Below are 24,335 nucleotides of genomic sequence, written 5' to 3' on the forward strand. Positions count from 1 at the left end.
ATCTGCCTGTGACGCCGGCATCCCATATGAGCATTGGTTTGAGTGCCGGTGGCTCCACTTCTCATCCAGCTCCCTGCTGATGGCCTGGGAAAGCAGTGGAGGATGGCCCAAGTGCTTGAGCCCCCTGCACCTGTGTGGGGGACCAGGATCTGGAGAATCCCAGGCAGCCCCAGAGGAAGGGTGGCCAGGGCAGTCGTTGTTGGTGAAAAGAGATTGGTGCATACCTTACGACCTGCAGTGACACCCCTTAGTATGCACCTGTGATACTCCCACTCTCCCCACCTGTAAGAGGACAATACACCCACACCCTTTACCACGTAACCTTTCTGCTCCTGTTCATTGAGGGTGGAGTATTCTTCCCCACGCCACTGAGGCTGGGTTGTCTGGGTGATGAATTTTGGCCACAGGACTCTGAAGAACAGGATAACGCAGAGGTCCTATGTGAGCTTTGTATTTTGTCCTCATGTCTTGTGCTCTAATCATTCATCATGAAAAGCACATGCCCTGGGTGTCCCCTGGTCCAAGGAAAATGAGGAGTGTGGAGCAGCCCTGAATCCAACCCACAGCCTGTAGCAAGCCCACCTGTCTTAGTCTGTGCTCCTCTGTTTGCTACGACTGAGTACCTGAGACTGGGGACTTTATGAAGAATAAGAGTTTATTTGGTTGCAGTTCTGGAATCCAAGAGCATCGTGTCAGCATGTACTTAGCTTCTGGTGAGGGCCTCGTGTTGCATCATGGCATGGTGCAGGACGAGACAAAGCACCATGCCGGCTCAGCTCTCTCCTCCTCCTCTTACACAGCCACTGCTTCCATTACAGGCCTCCCACCCTCATAACCTTGTCTAATCCCAGTGACCTCCCAAAGGCCCCACCTCCAAACACAGTCAGCACATGAATTTGGGGATTAAGTTTCCAACACAAGAAGTTTGGGGTGGGGCACATTCAGACCATGGCACCACCCCACCCCAGCCAAACCTGGCAGATCCCCCACTTATGGCAGACTGGTGAAACACAAAATAAAGAGCTTGTCATTGCAAGCACTGCATTAAGGGTGGCCTGTCCCATGGGACTATGGCAGCATTAGCTGATCCCCAGGGGGATATGTAGAATGGAATTTGATGCAGCCTCATTTGGGCTGATCAGCTCATGTAGGGTGAAGGGAGGTCCCAAAAGATTTGTCTACCCAGAATCTGCAGGTGACCATATTTGGGAAAAGCTCTTTGTACACAGTTAAGAAACTCAAGATGAGATCATCCTGAATGAGGGTGGACCTTAAAGCCAGAGGTCGATATCCTTATAAAAGAAGAAGAGAAGAAGATATACAGGCCTGGACTCTTCCCCTAAAAAGAAACAAACCTAGGAGCTGGAGCTGTGGTGTAGCAGGTAAAACTGCTGCCTGTAGTGCCAGCATCCCATATGGGCACCGGTTTGAATCTTGGTTGCTCCACTTCTGATCCAGTTCTCTGCTATGATCTAGGAATGAAAAAAAAAAAAAGACAAATTAAAAGATGGCCCAAGTCCTTGAGCCCCTAAACCCTGTACTCCAACAAAAATGAGAGTACTTTAAAAATTCATGGAAAATGAAATTAAAAGATAAGTTTGTTTTCAAAAAGAAATTTTGAAAATCCATGCACAGGTTTCTCATAAAATGCACTTTGCACGAACCTTTTGAAATATCCGTGTGCATTCCCCTTAAACAAGTGAGGAAGGATCAACGTTGGCTTGAGAACAGCATACGCTGCTGGATAAGGCTGTTCTGTCTCCAGGATGCCAGCATCCTCATCCCACACTCTGCAGAGTCCATCCTGGGTTCCCAGGAGGGCGCCTCCCTAAGGGACCAACAGTGCAAAGGAGGGGAGGCTTCTCACAACTCACTCTCCTGCTCTTGGCACTGCCTGGCAGGGTCCAGGCCTGGGATGAGTCTGCCCTGTGTCCATGGCTGACCTGCAGGCAGTACTCTGCTCCGATGTTTTGGGTTATAGGGGAGCACTGAGTGTCAGAAAAGGTTCCACATCTTTCCCACAGAGTCCCATCTTCCCATGCTTCCTCAAGAATCAGTAATTCTTTGAAAGGAAATCTCTATTCTCCCATTAAGGCATAAAAACCATATATTTTAAACTAAATTTTTCTGTTCTTTTGCCAGCATTTGCAACATACACTCCTGATTTTTCACACTTTGCTTAGACAACCTTGCAACCCGTCCCCATCCTTGAACATAACTGTCTTGGGTAACACATGAATGTATCCATATATTTAGCATTTCTGACCATCTTTCCTTCTTCCTGAAGTTCTGAGTTTCTGTATGGAATCTTTCACTGCAGTTTGGAAAACTTCTTTGAACATTTCTGCTCAAAGTTAACTGTCTCATTGTTTTTAACCTGAAAATCTCCTTATTCACTTTTATTATTAAAGAATATTTGTACAGAAACTAAATTCCTGGTAGCTTTGTTTTCCTTTTTCATTTCTTTGAAGACATTGTCTCATCCTCTGGCTGCTGTGGTTGCTGATGAGAAGTCAGTGGTCCTTTGATGGTTCTAGGACTCAGAAAATTAGGAGAAAGGATTCACGGGTGGACTTGAGGGTCAATGGAAAGTTGAGCCAGCATTGTCAGTTAGGTGTAACTTCTCCCTCCTACACTTCAGCAGCTTCCAGAACACGAAGCTCACTGTGTTCCCCACACCTGTCCCTGCTGCCAGGAACACCCTCCCCCTACGGAGCACCACTCCCTTCCTTCTCACACACTAGCTCCTCTGCAACCTTTCCTGAAGGTAAGCAGATTGGAAAACCTTGTGGGTATATTTGTTTTGAGACTAAAGGGAACAGTGGGGACTTTCCAGGTGCCCTTGGCAACCTGCTCCGGTCCAGGCTTGCTTTTGCCAAGTGATAAACTACGTCTGATTAGCAGCAGGATCTATCCTGAAACAGGCACTAAGGTCTATTCAATGAGTCAGAAAGTATACGGTTGTTAAAATGGTCCCATTCCATCCTCACTTGTTATAGGAAGATCTATCTAAATACTGTTGCTGAAGTCAAATATTCCCATCCCTTCTGACCCCTGGCAAGATTCTCCATGATTCCAGAAAAATAACTTTAACTTGCCCCTGTTAGAGTCTGAAAAAGCCCACCGCCTGAGGAACGACTCCAAGAGACTTTTCTCTCATGCAACCAGCAAAGGGTTAAAGATTTATTGATTATCCAGCATGCTGGGGCTGTCTGATCATACATGAACAGAGCAGCCCCGAATAACCAAAGGTTAGGGTTTATAAAGGCAAAAACCACAAAACCGGGAAGGGGGGAATACATGGTTGCTATGCACGGTTGCTATACACAGTTGCTAAAATCAAAAGAGAGTATAAAATCAAAAGAGAGTATATGGTTACTGGGGTCAACATAACCTAAAACCTAAGTGAAATTAATATTTATCATAATCTTGACAATACCAGTTACAATATTACAATTAGCAATTAGGACTTGACATTAATGTAAGACACAGACAAATCACATCTTTATTATTAGCCCAGGTAACCCAGGTGCAACCTTTCTACTTTTAAGCTTGAGCAATCATGCTAGGGGGGTTTTTGTGCATTGCCAAGGGTGATGTAGTGCACTGCTATTGTCCGACTATTTGAGATCATAGTTTCAGACCAGAGTCTCACGGGGGCCGGGGGGGGGGGGTGTGCTTTCCCAGAATGGAGTCTCAAGTGCTCCAAAATGGAGTCCCTACTGTCAAGGTGCTACTTCACTCTGTCTTATTTTTACAGCTGCACCAGGAAGGTTTAAAAGTTAAGCTTAAGCTTAACTTTTTACACCCGCACATATACAATTTTAACTCTTCACCCCCTTTCCAACAAAATGCTCACCCAACTGAATGCTGGAAAACCTGAGACACCCCAGCTCAGGATCAGGCCTTAGGCTCAGCCCTGGCAACTGCATCTGTGCAGCTCAGTTTCTGTAAAGAAATGTAGGTGGAGTGCACAGATCCGAAAGGCAGGATACCCACAGGAATCCTTACTGGGACACCAGCCCTGAGTTCAAGGGTCCCACTACCTCCTCCAGGTTTGATGACCTCATAGAATGACCCACAGAACTTAGGCAAGCACTCTCCTTAACTAAGACACTAAGACAGGGTCATTAGAAAAAAAGGATTCAAATTGGAACCAGCCTAGAAAAAATCAGGAGGCAGAATCTGGGAGGATCTGATGAGGAGCTCCTGGCCACACTCTCCTTGGGGGTCCGGGGGTGTTACCTGTCCCGGCAATGACGTATGACAACGTGATGGGTTATCATCAACCTCAGCTCCCCTGAGCCTGCGCTGCTGAGTTGCTATTGGGGTGAGACTGCGTGCTACCTGTGTGACTGACCTCGAGTCTCCCTTCCTTCCAGAGGTCAGAGCTGAGGGCAAGTCCCAAAGCCCCACTGTAAGTCGCACTTACAGTGAGATGGTCCAGTGGCCAAAGTTCCCAGGCAAAGACACTCGTTTGCAGCAGGACACCACAGGGGGCTGGGGGACCACCCAGGCAAGGCCAAAGCCAGACTTCTCTTTTTTTTTTTTCCCACAGCAGGCAGACATGAGTTTATTGCATTAGAAAAAACATCAAAGGAAACAAGCAAACACCTCCATACTAGACACAGTGATTAGTTTGACTTGGAGGGCATGAACAAATCTCAGGTACAAGCTTTTTTTCAGAGAAGGGGTGGCGGCCTCATCCCTCCTCCTTCCCTGTCCCTTTTAACCAATGGACCTCTATGGAGGTGTCCACTCTGACACAAATACGTGACCCCATTCCACTCTGCCTGTCCACGTCCATGCGGAGTTAGCTGGTCACAATGAGCACGCTCCTGTGGTTCTGGGTGAGACAGCGAAAGGTAAGGACGGGGTGGGGGAGGTCTGAGCCTGAGCCTGGGCTTCCAGTCAGTGATGGTGGGGCCTGCCTTCCTGCAAAGCTCTGGAAAGACTGCTCATGGTCCCTCCGTCTCCCCACAAGCCCCAGGGCACAGGCATTGGCACGAATGCTGCTGGGCATGAACGGGGGTGACTCCAACTCTCTAGGGGCATCACTTGGGCTAACTTTTCAGAACAGCACTGGGTCTGAGGGAGACTGCAGGAAGGAGCCAACTGGCTCCTGGATATGGGAGAGGAGAAGAAAGCCCAGTACCTTCTGGAGACAGGGGAGAGGTCTGGAGCAGGAGGCTGGGGGCGAGGGGCCGGACAAGGAACGCTGGAAAAGGAAGACACTGGTGGGAAGCAGAGCGATGGCCTTGACCAACACCCTGCCCCTCCCAGAGGAAACCCAGCCTCTAAAACTCACCTTCTGGGGACCCGAGCCTGCTATGAGGACCAACAAACAATGGCCCCTGGCAGTGTTTGCTCCAGTTGATCTCTGCCATGCACACTGTGAATCAGTGACTGCATCTTGAGAAAAACTAAAGATGCTCCAATCTTACAGTTCTAAAGCGTCACTTGACGTCCCGGCTGGATGTGCCCCCAGTGAGGTCCCAGCAACACTAAGGCAGAAGGCACCCCTTCCTTTAGCTGAGCTCCCAATGAGGCCAACTGCTATGGCTCATGGAAAAGGTGGCGGGGGACGGGCCAGAGCTGGCAGCAGCTTTCCGGGGAGGAGCAGCACAGCTCAAGTCTGCGAAGAGGCAGGAGCTGAGCAGGAGGGGCGTGAGTACACCGGGGCTGACTTGGGCTGCCTGGGTCCCGTCCCCTCACGTCCTCCTCCAAGCCCAACTGATGGGAGAGAGGCTCACGAGACAGGAGGGAACACGAAGGTCTCTTCAGGTCAGAGACTCCCAGTAGCAAGTCCTCGGGAGAACGCCCATTCATGCTTCCTGAGTCAGAATGACAACGCAATAATGGGTGCTTCGGACACAGTCAGGACAGGGTCAAGTTTCCAGCGGAAACAACTCTAAGCCTTCTTGCCACCTTGATTCTGCACTGTTATTTCTTTATACGTCAGAGATATTTTTCTAGAGCCAGGTGTCAGCCCTCTTGGTACCTAGCTGCAGCCTGTTTGTTGGTCTGGACGGGTGGTTACAGGGGCTGCAAATGACCTGCACCAAGATTTGCAGGCACAAGGCTTGGTTTCCGCCCTGCATCCCAGACTTTCGCCAGCTGTGCCAGGATGGCCGTGCTGAGGGAGTGGCCTGAGGGCAGCCATCAGTTCGGTGCAGGGAGGAATGGCTTTGTCCTGTTTGCTCTGGTCCTTGCTGTCACTCTCCCTCAGTCCTGAGGTGCTGGTTGCTCCAGCTCTGGCCCCACAGCTTTGCTGGGGTTGGGGAGGGAAGGGAGAGAGGTCGTAGCTGAGTTCACTTAGGCTGGGCTAGTCACCGTGCGCCAAATCCTTTGGTTCATTTAACTCTAGGAGGTAACAGATGTGGCTGGGCTCACCTGGCTCCCACAGGTGCCAGCAAGCTGAGTGCAGCGTGGGTGTTCTCTGCAAAGAACTTCCAGGCTGGGGCTCCCCCACATTGTGCTTCTTGCTTGCTGCTTAACCAACCCCCCCCTTCTCCAGTGTGGAGGACGCTTAGGAAACAGCGTCAAAAGTGAACTCACAGACAAGACAGCCTTAATAAATTAGTGTAATACTATTGGAAGGGGTGGCATTTTGCTCTGTTCCTTAGCAGCATTGTCCCATGTGCAGCCTGGTGATCTCATTCCCTGGGATATTTAAAAAGCCGTCCCCTGGTTGTTAGCTCTGATGTAAAATTATAAAATAGAAATCTGGTAGGGTTTGTTTTGTTTAAAGAGGAAAAGCCCTGGTGAGGCAGGGTGGTCCCATGTGGTCTTGTTAGCTCTGGCCATTGGGTCTGCCCACGGTGCTCCCCCCAGGAGGCTGGATCTGGATGGAGTCCAGGAGGGGCTGAAGCACCTGTCTGAAGGGCATGGAGAGAACTTCAGAGGGCAGGTCAGTGATATAAGAAGGGATCTTCCGCCCCGTCAGGAACTGTGCCACTTCGTTGCTGAAGGTGTCACAGTTGTGTTCAAAGAGGTTGTAGGCCTCACCTCGAAACAGAGACTCCCCCAGGGAGGACAGGTACTCCAGAAAGATTTCTTCTGTGACTTCTGTGATGCCCACATCAACCACAGAGTCTGGGGGCCCAAGCAATGTCCCTCCCAGCAGGCAGCTGGAGATCCCACCACTGCCAAAGAAGGACTCATCCTTGTACACAACTATGGAGGTATGCCAGATGCCTTCCAGTTGTTTTCCCAGCATGATGGGGCTGAGTCGCCAGGCCAGGCCCTTGGACAGGTCATACATGTAGAGCTTCACCAGATAGAGATTCGGCGGCTCCACTGGGATCCGTGGGGGCGGCCATGAAGGCCCTCAGGCACCCGGCAGCGGCTTGGACCTTCCCGTGCCTGACCCGGGCGGGGAGAGGAGGAAGCGGGGGGGGGGGGGGGGGAGGGATCGAGCCTGGGGCCTGGCCTGAGGGGTGGGGGAGAGGCCGCCCGGCGTTGCTAGCGCCCCTACACCCGCTACCGGCAACAACTACTGTGTCCAGACTTCTCTTTAGGTCAGGTTAACTCTGCCCCACATGGTCTCCATTCCCCCCGTATGAGAACTGGAGACCAGTGAGAGCACCTATTTTCATTCTGCTTTTCTGAATTCTCTGTCTTAATTATTGTCACTTGTCTAATTCCTGTTAACAAGAGTGTGAGGTAGGCGCCCCCAGCCAGGCCTGGAAGTACAAGGAGGCCGTCTCAAGGGGAAGTGGGTCTGTGGAGCCAGTCATGGAGATGCATGTCCCCTCCCCACACTCACCAAGAGGGCCACTGACTGGCAGCTGGCCTCTTGACGGCCTGGGGTCACTCCCAAACCTTTGTCCCTGCTTGGTCTAGGCAAATCCTACTCATCCCTGTTGTCCCTGCTTGGTCTAGGCAAATCCTACTCATCCCTGTTGTCCCTGCTTGGTCTAGGCAAATTCTACTCAGCCCTGAAGGTTCACTCTAGTGCATGACACAGCGGGACACCTGCCCTGATGGTCCCTCCCTGTCCCCTGCCCTGTGTCAGATGAGACAGAGCAGCAGCCAGTCTGTCGGAATCACCTGCACACAGTTATCACCTGACTGCCCCAGAGGCTCCAGCTCCCTGACTCGTGCTTGGGCTCACTAGGAGTCCATACCTTCAGACCCAGGCCACTGGGGGCCACATACTTCCTCTTTGTCCCTGATGCACCTGGCAGACTGGGGATGGGCGGGTGCCAAGTTCTCAACAGATATCAGCTGCCTTGAAAACTGAGCCGTGTTTTCTTGTGTTTTCTTTGGCATCGTCTCCTCTTGCAAGGCTACACCTGCTGTGGGTGTGGGAGGTGAGTCCAGCCCTTCCACAAAACCAGAGGCCACAGAGGCCACAGCCTGACGTGGAGGCAGAGATCTCCAAGCCAGCAGGGACAGTCTCTCCGTGTCTGGGTAGGAGGGCCTGGCTGGAGCTTCCCAGACAGCAGCCCCAGCCCAGCCGGGGGCCCCTGAGCTCACAGCAAAGCCCTTTCCAGCTGGTGAGGCAAGCGCTCTGGTTTTCCACCAAGAAGCAGCCCATTTCCAAATGCTTGGCACTGTCAGAGCAGACTGTCCTCCGTAAACAATGGAGAGGCCTCCTCCTGAGCACCCCCTCCTTACATTGGATGCAGAGGAAAGAAAGCTCTTAGAAGAGATGTGGGAAATGAGCCAGGGCGAGAGGGCCGGGGGTCCATGTCTTCCTGCCACTGCCCGCCACTTCCTGTCTCTGCTTAGATGTTTGACGGCTGTGATCCACACACGCTCCTCCATGGGTGGCTCTGTTGCAGGCCCAGCAGGGACAGGGAATGAAGGCACATGTCTTAAGGTGCCATGGTTAAAGTGGTCTCCAGGATATTCACCCCAACCCCTCCCGGGAAGCCTCCTCCCTCCTCAAACTCCCCTGTGAGCCACAGTACCCAGCACACCAGCTGCAGCCTTTTGGGGAAGGGGTCTTCAGCTGTGCCTCCAGGCAGGTGAGAGCCACCCTGACCACTCACCCTGAGAGTCCATCTTCCACACGGGCCCCTGGCCCAGGGCCCAGCTGGAGAGGGTACTGCTCAGGTCTGGAGCACAGGGTGGGAGGTTGCGACAGACAACACCAGCAGTGCGCATCCAGGTGGTCTGGCACAGAGCCCCGGACCTCAGGCATCTGCACCACATTGGGCCAGATGTGGCAAGGGCACTGCAGCTGGGGAGGGTTCCAGGGCCTCTGAGCTGACAGAGGCTTCGACTTCCCAACATGCCAGGGAGCCCGAGGGTGATAGAGGACTGTTCTACGGCCCTCCGCTGTCCCCTCTGACTTTGGGGTGCTAAGTATTCTGGAACCGAGAAAGCATGAGGGGCCCAAAGGAGGGGGCACCTGACATATTCCCAGATTGCTCTGTGCAAAACCACTCAGCACGTGTGCAGCCATCAGAGGACCTCGTTTTGCTTTTAAAAGGTTGGCTGGGGCCTGGTTCCTGCATGCTCCCCATTGGTGGAACCCAGGAGCCTCTCCCTCTCTCTCGTCCTGAGCCCCCCGAGTCTTGCTCCCCCTCAACCCCCCACACTTTCTCTCGTTATCTTGTGGCCATTCTCTGCCAGGCATACAATCAGCCGACTTCTTCACAGTCTTTGGAGGGGTGGGTTTGTGCCAGGGGTGCTGTCCGGGTCTTCACTGCAATCCCTAACAGACATTTATGGCAATGCTGGGATGCCCCAAGTGACGGGATGTGGTCAGGTGACCTTTTGTTCCCTTGCTTGATGGAAAATCAGTGACCTACACGCTTTTCTAGAACCAAGAGAAGTGTGACCCGGGCTTTGCAACTCCTGTCTCTGCAAAGGATTAGGGGGTCACACATGCAGAAAACCAGCAGCCCGCCCCCCAGCAAAACAAAACAAAACCCCACCCTCTTCTCTCGGGCCTTTCCCTGATCCTGCGGACACAGACCTGCTGCCACCAGGTGTACAGATCACCTGGCTCCCAAGTTCTGCTTCCAATCGCCCTGCGTGGATTTATTTTCTCTTTTTCTCTTTTTGTTTTTCCTTTTAAAATTTGTGGCACAGCAGGTTAACGCCCTGGCCTGAAGTGCCTGCATCCCATATGGGCGCCGGTTCTAGTCCCGACTGCTCCACTTCTGATCCAGCTCTCTGCTGTGGCCTGGGAAAGCAGTAGAAGATGGCCCAAGTCCTTGGGCCCCTGCACCCATGTGGGAGACCTGGAAGAAGCTCTTGGCTCCTGGCTTCGGATTGGTGAAGCTCCAGCCATTGTGGCTATCTGGGGAGTGAACCAGCAGATGGAAGATCTCTCTCTCTCTCTCTCTCTCTCTCTCTCTGCCTCTCCTCTCTCTCTGTAACTCTGAATTTTGCATAAGTAAATAAATCTTTTTTAAAAAAAGGTTTATTTATGTATTTGAATATCAGAGTTACAGAGAGAGGGGGAAAGAGAGCTGGGGATGGGCGAAGGGGAGAGCTTTCCATTTGTGGTTTCACTCCCCAGATGGCTGAAATGGCCAGGGCTGGGCCAGGCTGAAGCCAGGAGACAGGAGCTTCATCCGGGTCTCCCACATGGGTGCAGGGGCCCAAGCATTTGGGCCACCCTCTAAGGCTTTCCAAGGTGCGTTAGTAAGGAGCAGGATTGGGAGTAGAGGAGCCGGTTCTCAAACCGGCACCCATATGTGAGATTGGCATTGCAGACAGTGGCTTTACCAGCTATGTGACAATGCTGACCACGCGACAGCTTTCTGATCATGATTGTGCTGCTTTGTCTGGGGGCTTTGAGTGTTCCTTTGGGGACAGGTATTTCCCTCGTGAGAGAAGGAAGTTCTCCTAAGGCTGCCTTGCATGCTTGGCCATTGTGAGCCATGTGTGAGATGCAGAGCCCCCACCAGCACTGGCATTAGGACAGACTGAGCCAGGCTCGCGGGTGTCCCTTGAGGGTCTCGGCCTCTTGTTTTCCTCTAACTCACCCCATCCCCAAGTGCCGTGGTCTCAGCCTCACCTCTCCATTCCCCCACATCAGTCCCCTTCTCTCCTTTCAGGCCTGGGTTTCTTCTCCCTCCTAGGGGTCGAGGTCTCTCCCTGCCTTTTCCTAGTCCTGGGTCTCCCCTGGGTCCTTTCCTAGACACACGGAGGCACCTGGGAAAGTGGGCAGTGTTGATTACAGATGTGTCACGGCCAAGCTCACAGCGCTTCTGTGCAGTGAACTGTGAGGTGTGGGGCCAAGGTCCAAGGAGGAAGGGCTGTCAGAGCTGGGGACGGGGAACACCCCAATCAGTGAAGCCTGCTAAATCTGATCTTCAAGCATAAAGTTGGTTCTACTGCAAACATCCACTCACTCATGCAACTACGTGAGCTTCATCAAGTTTAATGAGGACTGAGCAAAATCTCATGAAGGAAGCAGTCGGCCTTTGTCGAGCTAGAAGTGGAACCCACTCTTGTTCAGCTTAGGGCAGGGACACCCATCCCCACTCGCATTTGGAGGCTAATCCCCCAGGACATAGAAAGTGACAGTGGGGGCCGGCGCCGTGGTGTAGCGGGGTTAAGCCGTCACCTGTGACGCCAGCATCCCGAATACGGCCACCGGTTCTAATTCTGGCTGCTCTGCCAATGACCCGGCTCCCTGCTGGTGGCCTGGGAAAGCAGCAGAAGGTGGCCCAAGTGCTTGAGCCCATGTAGCTTTATGAGATACCCAGGAAGAAGCTCCTACTCCTGGCTTCAGATCGGCTCGGCTCTGGTCATTGAGGCCATTTAGGGAGTGAACCAGTGGTTGGAAGACCTCTCTCTCTGTCTCTTTGTGTAACTCTGTCTTTCAAATAAAATAAATAAATCTTAAAAAAAGAAAGAGAGTGACAGTTGCTACAAATGGTGATAACGACTTGTGTTGTCATGGCCTACGTCTCCTGACGATGCAGTGTGCCCTCTGGAATATGCCTAGAACAGTTACAGCAGAGCTGGTTAGCAGTGGAAAGTCCAGACCCCACCCCAGACGGCCCGAGTCAGAGCCGCGGGGCAGGCCCAGCCCTGCGTGTTGTAATGAGCCTGGCAGGGTCTGGTGCACGTTCAAGTTTCAGAACAGCTTGCCCAGACAGCACTCCTGGCTCCTGCAGCCCTCATGCACCCTGGGAGTCTTCTCATCACGCGTCCTTCTGTGCGGAAGCCGGGGCAGCTGGAGAGAGACGAGCAAGGCCCTTTAGCAATCTGTGGGGTGATGAGACTCCTGTCTCAGGCCCCAGTGCATCCATGATCTGACGCTGCCTCTGTGTGAACTTCAGCAAGCCAGAGTTTCCCGGAGCCTCAGTTGCTTAGCTATAAAATGGGCCAACGACTACTGTAAGGACAGAACTGTGTCCTCCAAAAATCACAGGTTGCAGCCCTAATCCCCACGTGACTTTACTTGGTGACAAGACTTCTAAGGAGGAGGAGTTAAGTGGGGTCATAAGGGCGGGGCCCGACTGTAGCCACATAGGAAGAGGGGAAGTGATTTCTCTTTCCAACACAAGCAGGTGCAAGCTAGAAAGCCAGGCATCAGGGGACACCAGTGCTGATGGCCCCTGGCTCCTGGACACCCTGACTCTAGAACTGCGAGGAAATAAAAGTCTGCTGTGGAAAGTGCCCAGCCTGGGATGTGTCGTTGTGGCAACCCTAGTGGAAACTCTCTTCCAGTTATTGTCTGCGAGTCTCTTGCCTTCCAGGCGTTCGATGGATCCCAATTATTACTATCTAAGCTCGTGTCTCAGGAAGACAAGGTTTTCTTGCAAAGATTGCCTGCCCTGACTTGGTGACCTGGAAATGTTACCGGACACAGGGCTCCATCTGCTGGGGTGTCGCAGATGAATCAGCCTCAAGTGGGCATTGCTCGGAGGAGGAAAGCTCCATGTACCTGGGACAGGTAAAGGTGACAGGGCTATGCCAGGTAAGAGGAGTGTCTGGGATACAGCAAAAGCACCGGGGGCCGCCCCTCCTGCCCATGCACACCAGCCACACGCATCTCCCTATACTGTCTGTTCAGAAAATGGTGGCTGTCTCCTCCCGGGCAGATAATGTACTGTAAGGAAGACAGTTCAATTTAGGTCACGGAGATCTCACTCCAGTGGGCTTCCTGGTGCTCTAACTGCTCCCGGGGGTGGTGGTCTGACCCCTGTGAGTGCAATGTTGCAAGACAAGCTCTCCTGCAGCATGCTTGGAAAAGCAGGCTCCAGAGTTGGGATTCTCTGCAGCTGTTCCTGTCCCTTGTTTGCTCAATCCTCCAGTCTTGGTTACAGAATGGAACACACACAACCCCAGACTTCTGCCCACTGTTTTCATCTATGTAGTCTCTTCTTACATGCCTGCTCCCCACCAAAAAAAAAAAAAAATGTTGGAAAACTCAAGCAAGAGCACACATGACAGTGCCGGAATGTTCTCAAATCCCAGCGGGACCCTGCAGTACCAGACACGGCCACTGAGTGGCAGTCACACCAGGCAGAGCCTGCTCCCACCAGACCCGCCTGGAAAGGGTACACTGCTTTGGCTGGAAACCAAATTTTTAATTCTGGCAAATTTAAACTGACAGACGGAAGCGGTGAAAATCATTTTCCCTTTAAACGCGTTTGTATTGATCTTTGGGACTATGTTTCAGGTTGGTGCTTGATAATGGGGCCTCGGAACTGGCAGGTGCTATGGCTATACATCGCAGGGACACACTGGATCTTAAAGAATCAGTGCCCCCAAAAGTGCACTGGTCCCTGGCACATTTTGCATGAATTACCTGTGGGAAGGGTCATGTGCTGGCAACAGTGCAATCAGCTGTGTCGTTGAAGCGAGTACCACCTATTTTCTTTTTACTTTTTGCATTTGGCAAACCAGACCATTGGCTGATATAGGCTTCCTAAGGGGTGGGGCTGATCTGGGGCCTCAGCCCAGGGGGCTGGGGTTTGCTGAGCAAGGGTGCAGGGCCAGCCAGGCCCAGCCTGGAGCTCACAAGTCAGGGCTGCCCAGGGCCTCAGGGGGGGTGGGGGTCAACATAGACCTCCTGGTGCTGAGGGAGAACACTGAGGGCCCAGGCTCAGGGTGGCCCTCCTGCCAGTCTCTCAAACCTACATCCTTGGCCTCTGTTTATAGGGCGGGTCCTTTATCAACTCAACCAACACCTACGGAGCAGTGACTGCACAGGCCCTGGGTGGGCTGGAGAGGCAGGGACATGAAGGGCAGGAGACAGACTGACAGAGCTCAGGGGGACAGGGAGCGGTACATGGGGGCTGTGGGCACTGGGGAGGCCCCTCCTCGTGGGGTCGGGGGCTCTGAGCCAGGCCCACCCCCGTAGGGGCAAGGACACCTGCCCCTTAGTGCAGGCTGGCAGAGCTCAGGAGGCACCTGGCCCTGCCAGCTGCTGTGGCTGCTCAGGCCTCAGATTTACTTGCAGAAAGAGGGGAGAATGTGCAAGTTGTGTTCTCAAACTTTCTCACTTGGGGATGCTTTTGAAAAGAGAGGGCCTGAAGAGTTTGATTGTACCTCTCAGTATGGGCCACATCAGGAAGGAAAATTGAGACACCAAAAATATCCACAGCTAAACCCTTGCTAAATAACACCCATTGCTTATCATACATAACATTTATGCAAAGTAAGCACATTGTCCACAACAGGAAAGAATGGAGCTGCTTCTCCTTTTTTGCAAATCCTTTATCGTTTAGCAGGTTGGTCTGTTGTCAGATCCTGAATCTTTCAGCCTCAGGAAACTCCACCGGATGGACATGTGTGACAGAGAGGACAAAAATGATACCGAGGCATTTTCATGGCAATGAGTCTGAGCTCTGCGAGGGACTCAGGACCCCTGCATGGCACCCTGAGCCCCACCATGCTCAGCTCTGGGAATGTGGGGTGGACTGATCTTCAGCCAGCAGGGTGGAGACACTGAACCCACAGGGGGAGTGGGGAGGAGCCCCCAGCAGGCTCCAGGGAGACGTGGGGCCTCCCCAGACATCCCAGTGTGTGTCAGCCGAGCTTATCTTCACCTCGCTCTGCCCCTACCCTGCTAGCCTGTGAGGGCCTTTAGAACGAGCAGGACTGACATTTGCTGATATGGGACACATTTCCCAGGGTCCCCTGCTGCCTGCATACCCTCCCTTCCTGAGGCCCCAGAACACCTGTGTGAGTCAGGGCCTCCCTGGAAAGGGAACCCGTAGGTATGTGCATGTGTGCATGTGTGTGTGTGCATGTGTGCACGTGTGTGTGTGCATGTGTGCATGTGTGCATGTGTGCATGTGTGTGTGTGTGTGCATGTGTGTGTGTGCACGCATGCAGAGAAGAGCGAGTGGGGAATTGGCTCGTGTGCTTATGCTGGAGACCCAGGGAGGCGTGGTTGTAGCAGTTTGCACCTGAAGCCCCTTTGCTGGCTGAATTCCTTTCTCAGGCTGTATACACACACACACACACACACACACACACACATACACTGTCTCTTAAGGTCATTGTCTGATTGAGGCCCAGCCACGTTAGGAACAGTCATCTGCTCTACTACATATCCGCTGATGGAAATGTCAAGCTCATCTCTCTGCATGGTGAGAACCAGACGAGTGTTTCACGGCTCCCCTGGGTGCAGTGGCCTAGCCACGCTGACACATAAAATGAGCCCTCACACACCCAGCATCCAGGAACCAGAGTTGGCCCCAGTTGCCACGGGGCTGTGGGTGCGCCCTCCGTGCAGCCTGCTGTCTTCATTATCGCCCTGGTAGGGTCCCTGCTCCACGCTGCCTCTCTGGCTTCTGCTCCTTAGAGATCAGCTCCAAGCAGCCTCCCCCAGGTAGGAGGGATTTGGCAAGGACACGTTTGGTGAACATTTTGTGGTCTAACAAGGGACACGGTCCCATGGGACACTGTCCAGAGAAGAACCACCCACCTGAGTCACAGAATCTCAAAAAAGCAGGTGCTGTTGCTCTAAGCCATTGCAGGGCTGGATGGTTTGTTATGAGAAGTGTACAGCTTTGGGTGACCCTGACGTCCTGGGCTGGTGGTCACAACCATGCTGGTGACAACACAGCAGGCAGCCCTCGCTGAGCACAGGCTGGTGATGGCCCCCACTGCTCTCTGGCCTGGGGGTGGGTCTGCAGCTGGGCTGGGAGCTCTGGAGATAACCCTGCCCCTGGGAGCTGGCCAGGGATGTGGTCATCTGCTGACGGTGCCTGGAGCCCAGACTTTTCCCCTGTAGGAAGGATGTGAACAGAGTTCACCTCCAACGTCGTAGGAAGACGTCAGTTAATCCACCCCACAAGCCGAGAAGCAGAAACATTAGCTCCTGCTGATGCTTCCCCTTGACAGATGAGGGAAGGGAGGCTCAGGCAAGCTGGAGGCACTGGGATGCACATTACGAGACCATTGAACCGAGATCTGCACTCAGGGTATAATTATTTCTTAACGAACTTAAAAAAATATTTCTTGGAAAGCACATGTTTTTTTTTTAACAGAGCTTTTTTTTCTTTAAAAGGTTTATTTATTTATTTGAAAGTCAGTGTTAGGATAAGAAGAGAGAGAGAGAGAGGTCTTCCATCCTATGGTTCACTCCCCAATTAGCCGCAATGGCCAGAGTTGAGCTGATCCAAAACCAGGAGCCAGGAGCTTCTTCTGGGTCTCCCACACAGGTGCAGGGGCACATCCCCTATGTGATGCTGGCGCATCAGGCCAGGGTGTTAACCTGCTGTGCCACAAATCTTAGAAAGAAAAAAAAGAGAAAAAGAAAAAAGAAAGCCACTCAGGGCGATTGGAGCAGAGCTTGGGAACCAGGTGATCTGTACACCTGGTGGCAGCAGAAACCTGGGCCTGAAAGGAGAGAAGGGGACTGATGTGGAGGAATGGAGAGGTGAGGCTGAGACCACGGCACTTGGGGATGGGGTGAGTTAGAGGAAAACAAGAGGCCGAGACCCTCAAGGGACACCCGCGAGCCTGGCTCAGTCTGTCCTAATGCCAGTGCTGGTGGGGGCTCTGCATCTCACACATGGCTCACAATGGCCAAGCATGCAAGGCAGCCTTAGGAGAACTTCCTTCTCTCACGAGGGAAATACCTGTCCCCAAAGGAACACTCAAAGTCCCCAAAGCAGCACAATTGTGATCAGAAAGCTGTCGCGTGGTCGGCATTGTCGCATAGCTGGTAAAGCCACTGTCTGCAATGCCAGTCTCACATATGGGTGCCGGTTTGAGAATCGGCTCCTCCACTCCCAATCCAGCCTCCTACTAATGCACCTGGGAAAACCTTGGAGGGTGGCCCAAATGCTTGGGTCCCTGCACCCACGTGGGAGACCCGGATGAAGCTCCTGTCTCCTGGCTTCAGCCTGGCCCAGCCCTGGCCGTTGCAGCCATCTGGGGACTGAAACCACAAATGGAAAATTCTCTCCCCCCCACCCATCCCCAGCTCTCTTTCCCCCTCTCTCTGTAACTCCAATTTTCAAATAAATAAACAAATCTATTTTTAAGATTTATTTATTTATTCGAAAGTCAGAGTTACACAGAGAGGAGAGGGAGAGAGGGAGAGAGGGATAGAGGGAGAGAGGGAGAGAGGGGGAGAGAGAGAGAGAGAGAGAGAGAGAGAGAGAGAGAGAGAGAGAGAGGTCTTCCATCCACCAGCTCACTCCCCAGATGGCCAAATAGCCAGAGCTGTGCCAATCCGAAGCCAGGAGACAGGAGCTTCTTCCGGGTCTCCCATGTGGGTGCAGGGGACCAAGGACTTGGGCCATCTTCTTCTGCTTTCCCAGGCCACAGCAGAGAGCTGGATCAGAAGTGGAGCAGCCAGGAGTAGAACCAGCACACACATGGGATGCCGGCACCTCAGGCCAGGGTGTTAACATGCTGCACCACAGCGCCAGTCCCAGCACATGGTTTTTCAAAGTATTCTGACATCTCCTGCATCTCTTCGTGCTCTGAATAGTCCTGAGATGCGGATTGGGCTGGGGAGGTTGTCTCCGTGCTACAGATCACGGCTGGGGACCAAGAACGCTACTTCCCTTCGTCCTACCCAAAAGGTCATGAGTGCTGGAGGGCTCTTGGCTCACATGGGGAGTGACGAGGAGAAGAGCCTCGTGCTCCAGTTGCCATCATGGGGCTCTGGGAATGACCAGAGACGAGCAGGTGAGGCTGGAGGCTGTTTGAGGGGAGAAGGCAGCGACACCTGTCACGCCAGAGAGGCGCTGGCTGGCTTCACGTCGCTGTTCAGGGAGCACCTGTGGAACTTCCAGAAAAGGTGCTTCCCTCCGGCCTCTCTCCCATCCTTGGCATTCTGGGGAGCTTCCCATTAAACCCCAAATTCCCCGCACATCCAAGCCTGCTCTTGCAGCATTCCGACTGCTCTCACTGAACTGTCCCATGGCTATGCGATGCAAGGATTCTTTTTCCTGACTCCGACCTCTCCCTCTGGGAGAAAGCACTCTGGTTTCTGTGCAAGGAATTTCAGGGAGCCTTGGGGAGACCCATGGCACAGGGAAGGAACGGGGCTGGCTGGGCTCTGGGCCCTGGTGTTCACACCCAGGAAGCTCGACTCACGTGTCCTACATTTACATAAGGAAAACCCAATACTCGGCAGCAGTAAGGCAAATGGTTGTCTGTGCCCCAGTACCCAGTTTCACCCTGGAACCTAAACTGGCCTGCACACAGGCCATAGCTTGCTTAATTATCAAAAATCCCTTACTTTGACTTGCTATTGACTATTGATTGGACTTTCTGAAGTTACACGCTAGTTTGCAGACTCTTTGTCAGCAGAGACACAAATGCTTTCTGTCTGAAACAGAAGACAACCCCAAAGCCTGCAGTGTTATTCCCTGCAGGGCGTGGTTCATGTCTGCCCTCACTTAGCAGGCTGCCTTTACCACGCCTGCCTTGGCTGATGAAACAAAATCTGTCCCCCAGTCCCCCTGTTTGAACAAACGCCACTATTTTGCTAGTTCCACGGTTGATAAATCTATGACATGCATTGATTCCATATTTGTATGAGAGGCTTGGTTTTCTATTTTATTTTAAAGATGTATTTATTTATTTGAAAGTCAGATTTACACAGAGAGAGAAGAGAGGCAGAGAGAGAGGAGACAGAGAGAAAGGTCTTCCATCCACTGGTTCACTCCCCAGATGGCCGCAACGGCCAGAGCTGTGCCGATCCAAAGCCAGGAGCCAGGAGCTTCTTCCGGGTCTCCCATGCGGACGCAGGGGCACAAGGACTTGGGCCATCTTGTACTGCTTTCCCAGGCCACAGCAGAGAGCTGGATCAGAAGTGGAGCAGCTGGGCCTTGAACCTGCGTCCATATGGCCACATGCAGGCAGTGCCTCTACCCACTACTCCACAGCGCCAGCCCCCAGAGGCTTGGTTTTAACATTCTAAGGATGCACTTGGCCTTGTAAGACTTACTTCAGTAGGTGAGGGAGTCTGGAGAGAAGATTGAGATGTCTTAAGGTAACCTCTGGGAAAATGACAAGCCCAGCAGCACGTGGAAGGGGTGAGCAGGGAGATGGGGGCACACACATGCAGACGGAAGAAAGCTGGAAGACCACCCTCTTCATCTGCAGAGATGAAGACTGTGAGAGACCAGTCACACTTACAAGGTCACAGGAAGCAGCAAAAAGAAGCAGCGAAGCTTTTCCCCAAATCTAAGAAGGGTGCGCGTTTTGCTGGTGGGCAGGAATGGCTGCAGAGGAGAAAGTCTCCCTTGCAACGACATCAGGAACCAGAGACCCGTTGACCGAGGCTTCTTGAGCAATCGTCTCCATGTGCCCAGCAGTCTTTACAGAATGAGCTGTGTGAGAGACAGCCCCTGGTGCCGGGAGGGTAAGCTCCAGCCGGGCCGCAGATTAAACATTGTGACACAGCTTTCAGGAAACGGGTGGACAGCTTCGCGTGGTGCAGACGGTCATAGCTCAGAACTCAAAGGAAGTAGTGACAATGGGGCTGGAGTGTGCTACCTTCTATGGCAAGAGATGTGATTAAGGTAAAGACCTTGTGGAGAATTGCTCATCCTGGACAATCTGGCTAGACCCTAAGTGCAACCATATACTTCAAAAAGTTCATGAAAAGTGGAATTAAAAGATAAGTCTACCTGGGCCAGTGCTGTGGCATGGCACGTTAAGCCGCTGTCTGCAGTGTTGCCAAACCATATGGACTCCGGTTCGAGTCCTGTCTGCTCCACTTCTGTTCTAGCTCCCTGCTAATGCTGCTGGGAAAGGAGTGGAAGATGTCCCAAGTCTTGGATCCCTGCACCCACATACAAGACCCAGATGAAGCTCCTGATTCCTTGCCTCAGCACGGTCCAGCCCCGACCTTTGTGGCCATTTGGGGAATAACCCAGCAGATAGAAGATTCCTCTGTCTCTCTCTCCCTGTAATCCTGACTTTCAAATAAAATAAATGAATCTTTTCTTTAAAAAAGAAGATAAGTTTGGTTAAGTGTAAAAAATTTTAACTGGCTGGTAGTGCAGTGTAGTGGGTAAAGCAGCCACCTCTTTCCCGGCTGTTCCACTTCTGATCCAGCTCCCTGACAATGGTCTGGGAAAAGCAGCAGAAGATGAGCCAAGCGTTTAAGCCCCTGCCACCCACTTGGGAAACCCAGATGAAGCTTCTGGCTCCTGGTTTTGGCTTGGCCCAGTTCTGGCTATTGTGGCCATCTGGGGAATGAACCAGCAGATGGAAGATATTTTTTTAATTTATTTTATTTATTTGGAAGTCAGAATTACACACAGAGAGAAGGAGAGGCAGGGAGAGAGAGAGAGAGAGAGAGAGAGAAAGAGAGAGGTCTTCTATCCACTCCCCAATTGGCCGCAACAGCCAGAGCTGGGCTGATCGGAAGCCAGGAGCCAGGAGCTTCTTCTGGGTCTCCCATACGTGTGCAGAGGCCCAAGGACTTAGGCCATCTTCTATTGCTTTCCCAGGCCATAGCAGAGAGCTGGATTGGAAGTGGAGGAGCCAGGACTTGAATCAGTGCCCATATGGGATGCCTGCACTGCCAGCAGTGGCTTTACCCACTATGCCACAGCACCAGCTCCTCTCTTTGACTTTCACATAGATAAATCTTTAAAAAAAATTTGAAAGCCAAGCATAGTTTTTTCATACTATACACTTTCTGTGACTTTTTAAAAAATGTTGTTCATTTATTTATTTGAGAGAGTTACAGACAGTGAGAGGGAGAAAGAGAAAGGCCTTCCATCTGCTGGTTCACTCCCCAGATGGCCACACTGGCTGGACATGGGATCCATGGCCAGGAACCAGGAGCCTCTTCCCGGTCTCCCATGCAGTGCAGGGGCCCAAGCACTTGGGCCATCTTCTTTTGCTTTCCAAGGCCACAGCAGAGAGCTGAATTGGTAGAGTAGCAGCCGGGACTCGAACTGGCACCCATATGGGATGCCAGCACTGCAGGTGGCAACTTTACCTGCTAAGCCACACAGCGCCAGCCCCTAAATATATATATTTTTAAATTTCAAAATCATTGGCATAAAAAATTTATGGGGAGGGCTGGAGTTGTGGCATAGAGGGTAAACCTGTGACAGCCAACATCCCACATAGGTTCCAATTTGTGTCCCAGCTGCTTTACTTCTAATCCAGCTTCCTGCTATGGCCTGAGAAAGGCAGTGGAAGACGGCCCTAGTGTTTGGGCCCCTGCCACCCACATGGGAGACCCGGAAGAAGCTCTTGGCTCCTGGCTCGATCTGGCAAGCAGTGGCTCTTGTGGTCATCTGGGGAATGACCCAGTGAGTGGAAGCTCGCTCGCTCTCTCTCTCTCCATAACTCTGGCTTTCAAACAAATAAGTCTTTTAACAAATATTTACAGGATCTTTCTTGGTGTGTAAGTCCATCCGGTGAACTTATTTGCAAAGATCTCCAAGTCCTTCTCTTGCATGAAAAAGCCGAGCTACCAACCAGTCTGTGTTAGCAGGAGCCCATCAGTGAAAAATCAAAAAGGTGGCACTGCATTTTGCTTCAGTTTAATGATCCATGGTGTCTCTTCTCTGCAAAACACCAGGTAGGAGAAAAAACCACACGGCTCATGGTGGCACTTTCAGGAGAGAAGAGAGGATGACAGCTAGAGGAGAAGGACTTTTACTTTGTCCTGCACTTGTCTGTACAGGTGGAAGCTTTTACAGTGGCCCTTGTTTATTATGTAACTTTTTGTTTGTTTCTTTTTTTTGACAGGCAGAGTTAGACAGTGAGAGACAGAGAGAAAGGTCTTCCTTCCATTGCTTCACCCCGCAAATGGCTGCTATGGTCGGTGCTGCACCTATCCGAAGCCAGGAGCCAGGTGCTTCCTCCTGAACTTTTTGTTTCTTTAAGAATGGAATGGGGGCGCCGGCGCCGCGGCTCACTAGGCTAATCCTCCACCTAGTGGCGCCAGCACACCGGGTTGAGTCCCGGTCGGGATGCCGGATTCTGTCCTTCTGTCCGGGTTGCCCCTCTTTCAGGCTAGCTCTCTGCTGTGGCCAGGGAGTGCAGTGGAGGATGGCCCAAGTGCTTGGGCCCTGCACCCCATGGGAGACCAGGAGAAGCACCTGGCTCCTGCCTTCGGATCAGCGCGGTGAGCCGGCCGCGGCGGCCATTGGAGGGTGAACCAACGGCAAAAGGAAGACCTTTCTCTCTGTTTCTGTCTCTCACTGTCCACTCTGCCTGTCAAAAAAAAAAAAAAAAAAAAAAAAAAAAAGAATGGAATGGGGCCGAGGCTGTGATGTAGTAGGTTCAGCTGCCACCTGCAGGGCTGGCATCCCATATGAGTGCCAGTTGGAGTCTGAGCTGCTCCACTTCCTATCTTGCTCCCTGCTAATGCACCTGGGAAAGCAGTGGAAGATGGCTAAAGTCCTTGGGCCCCTGCACCCACGTGGGAGACCTGGAGGAAGCTCCTGGCTCCTGGCTTCAGCCTGGCCCAGCCCTTTCTGTCTGCTGCCATTTTGGGAGTGAACCAGTGGACAGAGGATCTGCGTGTGTGTGTGTGTGTGTGTGCGCGTGTTGTCTGTCTGTCTGTCTCCCTGCCTCTTCCTTTCTCTTTGTAACTCTGTCTTTTAAATAAATCTTTTTAAAAAGAAGAGAAGGAGTGGGAGGGGCTGAAGTGAAAGTTAAATGCCTGACCCAGCTGGGTTGTCTCTCAGGGAGAAGGCAGGAGTTTGCGGCAATGGTCAGGCATCAGGAGATTTGGAGTGACAATAAAAGCAATAAAAGCCACGCTCCCGGGACACACTTTCTGACCCAGCCTCATGGTCATCATGCCCTTGCTACTCTCTAATGATTTCTGAAGACAGGAAGCTGCAGAACTCCCTCTCAGATGGGCAGACAGGCTCAGGCAGATGTTGGAAGAGGAGTGGAACTTCCCAAACCACCTTCTCATGCTTCTCCCTCAGAGGGGTCCCCCACTCTGGTTTCCAGGGTGCCAGACACACCACAGGCAGGCATGCATGTGAGGGAGGGTACAGCACCACTCCAGGCCCAGCCAGGCCCACCACCAGAATTGCAGCCCAAGCCGGCTTGAATTGCAGTGTCCTCATAGCAACCTCATCTCCATGGCAACTGGAAACTGATCCAATCAGCCATCCTTATGGTGCAGGAGAACAGAAGAGATCTTGAGATCATCGGGTATCAACTCAACACTTCACAGACAGGGAAATGGAAGCCGAGGACGGTGTTTTATTCATCATCAATGGTAAGCATCAACGCTGACTCCGGTGATATAAAGAGCTGCTTTAGGACAGGGGCTGTGCATTGCAGCTCAGCTCCAGGACCGCCCATTGTGCACGTGAGAAAACGGGATGAGAAAAGTCCGGGCTTGCCCAAGCTCCAACTACTGGTTCGTGAGGGAGCAGAACTTGAACTCACACTCGCAGGATTTAAGAGCCAGTGCCCTTAGCCACCTCACCAGCAGAACAGAGGAAGTCACACGTCCTGTTTGTCTCTGCACTGCACAGTAGGACCCTCTGAGTATCCCACACATGTCCCAGGAGTTCTTGGAGCCCAGTAGGATCCGGGCAACTTGGGCCCAGCTGGGAGACACTGAGCAGTCATCCACCCCCCTCAATTGGCACCATCCTTGTAGCACTGCTTGGACCACGATCAGCACTCTCCTGCTCCTGCCTGGGCTGCGACCAGCTGCATTCACTTTTATAAACCAGCACCTAAGACCCCACCTGATACACACCAGTCCTGACCTAGTATATGAGTGCTGAGTGGATGGATGTCTGAGGCGCACGCCCTCGGGCTGCTGTGTCCTTGATGTGTGCCTTCTTCCTTGTGCTAGAATGTCTGCACATGCACAACCCCCCCCCCCCGCCACATAACTCCTGATCCCAGAGGGGTGGACCCACATCTTCTCCCTTCTTCAGAACTGGGGATACAGGAGCCAGAGAACACAAGGTCCAATTTGCTAAGCCCTGGGA

At 52.4% G+C, this 24,335-nt stretch overlaps 1 pseudogene; it reads right to left on the reverse strand.

The window, feature by feature from the left end:
* Window positions 1-6,510: 6,510 nt before the first annotated feature.
* LOC138850348 (desumoylating isopeptidase 1 pseudogene) lies at window positions 6,511-8,274 on the reverse strand (annotated as a pseudogene).
* Between the last annotated feature and the right edge of the window lie 16,061 nt (window positions 8,275-24,335).

The sequence above is a fragment of the Oryctolagus cuniculus genome, chromosome 7 (assembly GCF_964237555.1).
Source record: "Oryctolagus cuniculus chromosome 7, mOryCun1.1, whole genome shotgun sequence".
In the NCBI taxonomy this organism is placed as follows: Eukaryota; Metazoa; Chordata; class Mammalia; order Lagomorpha; family Leporidae; genus Oryctolagus; species Oryctolagus cuniculus.